At 40.1% G+C, this 5,989-nt stretch overlaps 1 non-coding gene across 1 annotated transcript; it reads left to right on the forward strand.

The window, feature by feature from the left end:
- The first annotated feature begins 382 nt into the window (after positions 1-382).
- On the forward strand, positions 383-489 carry LOC145641293 (small nucleolar RNA R71). Its single transcript, XR_014115340.1, has one exon. It is a non-coding gene; the product is annotated as a small nucleolar RNA R71 (small nucleolar RNA).
- The last annotated feature ends 5,500 nt before the right edge of the window (positions 490-5,989 follow it).

A 5,989-nucleotide genomic window follows, 5' to 3' on the forward strand; every position in this document is an offset into this window, starting at 1 on the left:
TATTTCACCATGCTTGAGATTGAACTCTCTAAAATAGGATGCATCATGATCCGTCCCACCACAATGAGCAAATGAGAAATCAATGATTTGTGAAGGTTTTGAACACAAACCAACACCTGAGTTCAACTTGGAAAAACCTTCATTCAAGAGATCAACTATCTGCTTAAGTTGGCCGACTTTCTCCAACTCATAAAGATCTCCTTGATTCCCTTGGGACCTTCTTTGGCCTCCCCAAGAATATCTAGTAGCCACTTCTTCAATTGTAGCTTCAACTTGGCTTTGAGAGAACTTAATCAATTGGACACCAGCACCCGCATCTAGATTGGTCCTTAACATTGGCTCCAAGCCATCATAAAAGAATCTCATGAGCAAATTACAGTTGAATTCATGATGAGGACATTCTCTAATCAAATCCTTAAACCTTTCCCATGCTTCCCCAAGAGTTTCATCCGGTTCTTGCTCAAAGGAAGCTATCTTCCTCCTCATTTTTGCGGTTTGCTCATCGGAAAAGAACCTCTTGAGAAAGGCCTTCGCAACTTCCTTCCATATGGTGAGAGAGTTGGGCTTCAAAAGCTTGAGCCATTTCTTTGCTCTTCCGGTGAGAGATTGCTGAAAGAGATGCATACGAATGTAATCTTGGCTCACTTCATTTGTTTGCATCATTGCACACAGCTCAAGGAATCGGTCCAAATGCTCAATAGGGTCTTCACTTACGCCTTCGGAAAATTGCTCAATTTGCACCATCCTAGCATATTGTGGATGGATTGTGAAATTAGTCTCGGTGGTCGGGAGAAGTATACCACTCGTGAGCTCATAGATTTTCGGGTTTCCAAACTCCCTAAAAAGAAGGTCATCCTCTTGCCTTGCCATATCTCTCTTTGAATACAACAAAGCTAAGCACACGATTAACAGTGACAAGTAAGATTAAACAAGCAAAATAAAAGAAAGGAAAGCAAAAAAAATGACTCTAACAATAGCAAAAATAAATGTTAAACAAGTCCCTTCCCCGGCAACGACGCCAAACTTTGATCGAGGGTTAGATAGGTTGTTAAGCTACTACCCTAATCAAATTAATCATTTATAATACCTAAAATTACACCAGGCTAGTTAGTGGCAAGTAAAGGGTCGAACCACTATGGAAGCACACTAATTCAACATCAATAATCACTAATGCAAGAGTAAAAAGAGGATTGTTATTTGTTGGTTTTGTTGAGTAAGAACACTTAAATTACAAATAAGCAAGAAAATGATGATTTAAATCAAGGGAAAATGACGCTAGGGATACGGGGGTGTCAAATATGATTAGAAAGAAGGGAATAATAATGATTATCAAGAAACACATGCCAAAGAACACAAGATTCTACCTAAACAATTCATTCTCATGCAATAGTCTATGAAAATCAATGAAATAGGTCTACACTAATAAGGATCATTCTCATGCATCCTATTAGTTACAATCAAATGAAGAGAATAAAGAAACACAATCCATCAAAACTCCACTTTAATAACTCATTCTCATGCAATCATTAAAATAGAGATGATCGTAATCTAGTTCAAATCACTTTCATGCATTTAAACTAGAAAAAATCAAATAGAGTGCAACAATAATCTCAAGCTATCAAAAATCACGTTTTTCATCAATTTATGGCATGAGTTCAATCCAACCATCATCATTCATCCAATATCAACTCATATTTTACATCCCCTTCCCCTTGCTAAAAGATTAGCCTAGAAAAGGGAGATTAAACATAATATCAAAACTAGAAACAAACTCAAGAAACTCAAAACAAAACATGATTAAAAACAATGAAATCAATAACAACTAGATAAACTAATAAGATTAACAAAAATAAGCAACAATAAATGCAAATAAATAAAGCAAAAGGAAAGGATTAGAGATTACTAAAGAAAGGATTAATGAAAGATGAAAACTTGAATTCTTGCTTGATTGAAGATTAAACTTGAGCAAAGTTGAATACTTGGAAGAAAAATGAGCAATAATCTACTTTTTCTCTCTAAAAATTATCTAATCTAACCCTAATGCTATTTTTGGATAAAAAATTAGAAGGGAAATGGAAAGGAGGGAATTAGGAGGAAGGGGAAGGAAGGGAAAGTGGAGGAAATGATGAGCTCTATTTTCCCTCCAAATCTCTCCAATTTTGAAGGGATGATCTGTATTAAAGGAGGAGGGAAAATGGATCCCTCCCTTCCCCTCCCCTTCCCTCCCCCAACATATTATCCAAACAAGGAAGTTTGTCTCCCTCCCTTTCCCTTCTCTTCCTTTCCTTCCATTTTTTGTTATCCAAACATATAGCCTAAGAGAGAGAAGCTCTCCTAAAACTAATTAAGAAAATGGTTGTTCAAAAGTTGAGAGAGTATTAACTCCAAAAGGGGATTTATATACAAGCTAATCCAAATAAAATAAATATAACTAACTAAAATAAATAAATAACAAAACTAAAAAAAGAAAAGAAAATAAAAAGGAAAATAAAACCCCAAAATCCCATCAGACCCACGAATCCCACAAACTCCCCTCATTTCGTGGCTGCTCTGATATTTGATCTTCTTCACCATCAGCGCATCATCAACCATCATCTTCACCGTTCAATCATCATCAACTATAATCGAGCATCAAATCGTGGCCATCCGATTTTCATTAAAATCACGTGAGAAGCTCGTGATTGAACCCACATTTGCGTGCCCGCGAAGACGTCGCGCAGAGGTCGCGCAAATGCTACTGTCTCGAATCTGACTTTGGACTCCATTTGTGCGCCTTCTGCCAGGGCTGCGCGGCCGCGAATAGCTTCAATCAAATTGGACCTTAATTGAGGTTTGATTGTTTGCAAATGGTGAGAGTAGTGGTCGAAAATAGCAGGGGCCGCAAGGTGCTAGTTTTAGCCGTGGTTAGTATGGTTGCTGCGGCCATTGGAGCTACTGGGTTGGTGGAGATTGGTGTAGGGGTTGAGTGCGAAAGTGGAGTTGCGGTGGTTTTGGCGGCTGACGGGTTGCAAGTTGGCTGGGATTGGTGGCGAAATGGGAGGCGCAGCAGGTGAGGTTGGTTTGTGGTGTTAGTTGCGTTGTTGTTGTTGTTATTGGGTGGATGTGGTTGAGATGGGTTTGCTGCTGTGAGTTGCGGTGGTGATTGATGGTTGCTGGTGTGCGTGGTGTTTGAGTGAGGGAGGTATGAATTTTGGGGTGTGAGAACAGGGGGTTGTGTTGTTTTGTGAGGGAAGGAGGGCAACGTTGCTGCTGGTATTGTGTTGTTGTTGTGGAGTGCGTGAGGAGCAGGGGAGTAGGGGAGGTGTTTTGGGTGAATTGAGGGAGCAGGGGAGTGTGGTGTAGGATAGGGAGATGGAGTGGTGTATGGTAAGAGTGCAGCAAGAGGGGCAACAGCTTGTTTGTGCAAGGAGTATTGTGTATTTGCCACAAACAACGGACCTTGAACTCGAACCTACACACAAACAAACCCGAGGATGAAACCGAGACAAATAAAAGGAAATAAATAATAAAAAGAATCTAAATAAACTAAAATAAAGTTACGAAAAATAAGTAAAACTAAAAAACATAAAGATAAACAATTAAATCAAATAAAATAAAATATGAAAATAAACTAAAACTAATTAAATATATAAACTAAACAAAAAATTCTAAAAATAACCAAAACACTCAAATAAAAGACGAAAGACAAGAATAAGAAATTAATAGAAATAAAGGACTAAAAAGAGTGAAATTATACGGAAAATAAGCCGGAAAACGACTCAATAAACACCCTAGAAGTGACATATAAGTCACTTATCACGGTCAAGGTTGAAGCGGGGACACTAGAAGAATTTCATCTAAGTCAAGTGCTCCAGTCCAAGAACAATTAGGCGAATGCTATGTTAAAACTGGCATCCTCCGCCTCTTGTGATACGCCTCGGTCAGTCTTTTGGAAAATAATGGAAAAGCGAAGCATATCTGATGACGAGCCCATTGGAATTCTGGACCGAAGTTCTAATTGGATGGATGGCATCCGGGCGTATCTTACAGACGGCACGCTTCGTGATTCACCCCAAGAGGCAGTCGTGCTGAAAAAGCGTGCAACAAACTTCGAGATCAGAGAAGGAGAGCTCTTTATGGCAGGTTTTTTGAAGCCCTTATTGAAATGTGTTACCGCGAAGAAGGGGAAATAATTTATCGAAGAGCTGCATGCGGGATACTGCGCCTCCCACTCAGGCGACAGATCTCTGATTGTCAGAGCCAGAAGGCATTATTTCTGGCCTACTTTGGAGTCGGATGCTATGGAATTTGTTAAAAAATGTGACAAGTGCCAAAGGTTGTGCAAGCTCATCCATCGCCCGGCTACTGATCTGACTGCAATCCACAGCCCAGTCCCGTTTACTAAATGGGGCATGGATATTCTAATTCCGTATACGCCTGCACCAGGCGGAAAATGCTATATTGTTGTGGCTGTGGACTGTTTCACCAAGTGGGTGGAAGCGGAGGCAGTAAAAGGCATCAAGACAAAAGATGTCATCTCCTTCATATGGAAAAACATTATCACCCGGTTTGGGGTACCTATGTCTATGGTATTTGATAATGGACTGCAATTTGAGACGCCTCAGCTCAAAATGTTGTTGGGAGATCAAGGGATTTCATACTGTTTTGCATCAGTCGGCCGACCCCAAGCAAACGACCAAGTTGAAGCCTTCAACAATCTCATCTCAAACAGTATTAAGAAGAAAATAGAAAGAGCCGGTGGTTTATGGGCTTAAGATCTAATTCACGTCCTATGGGCCATCCGGACAACTTAAAAAGGGGCAACCGGTGAAACCCCATTCCTCATGGTTTACGGTGCTGAAGCCGTCTTGCCCATCGAGCATTATGAGCCGACTCTACGAGTCATGCTATACGATGAAGAGGCAATCTAGGAGGCCATGCGGCTAGCATTGGACTCACTCCTGGAGCGCAGGGGAAATGCTGCCTTGCCTCATGAGATTTACCGTCTAAAAATGACTCTTGCTTACAACAAGAGAGTGCACAAACGACCCTTGAAAGTTGGGTAATTTGTGTTACGAAAAATGGAGGCAACCGGTAGGGCCAATGAGCAAGGAAAGCTAACTCCTAATTGGGAAGGTCCCTACCAGATTCTTAAAGAAGTAAGAAACGACACTTACCGCCTGGAAACTCCAGACAGCAGGCGGCTGCCTAGAACTTGAAATGTAGATAACTTGAAAAAGTACTACTTCTGAGGCCTGTAAATTTTTGTAAATAAAAAACCCATCAATGAAAAAGTTGCCTTTTATTTTCAATATTGATTTAATTGCTTTGTATGTGCACATGCGCAATCCAAGTCACCGTCTGTTGAAAACATAAACGGGTAACAAATCGAATAAGCTAGGTTAAAACTTAGCGGCTAACACGATATTCAAGTCAGATCTCCGTCTGGGCAATGCACGGGCGGACTTTTAAATATGAAATTAAACTAAGACAAAAGACTTAGTGGCTAAAATTAAAATTATAACCGAGGCCAATGACCGGATGCAATATTTTTTTCAAAAAAATTCGTTTTCTCCCATTGGAGCATGGCGTTCGGCGATGTAGGGAATAATTTCAAGCTTTAAAATCCCACTAGCTTGAACCCCACTGTGATCATACACTAAAGTACGGTGGCGTCCAAAAGGGAAAAAGATAGAGCAAAAGAGTCGCCGACAAGTTTTAGGAACTTGTAAACCGTTCATAGGGTGAAGGTTACACCCCTTAACGATCCAAGAGATCGTCAACTCCATAAGGTCATGAACCAAATAAGGGTTCGGGGATGAAGGTACAAATCCAACCTAAAAGAGATTGAACCTGCCCTAATAATAGGCCTCTACTTTATTCTGATCGTATTCATGTGCGCTTTTTAATTAACATGCAATCAATAGGATTAACCCTAAACCTGTTTATCTATGTTGGTTGAATATTAATGCACAAATAAACTTTTATTGGCGATCACTTGAATTATAAT

Source organism: Chenopodium album, chromosome 7 (genome assembly GCF_948465745.1).
Source record: "Chenopodium album chromosome 7, dcCheAlbu1.1, whole genome shotgun sequence".
Classification (NCBI taxonomy): Eukaryota; Viridiplantae; Streptophyta; class Magnoliopsida; order Caryophyllales; family Amaranthaceae; genus Chenopodium; species Chenopodium album.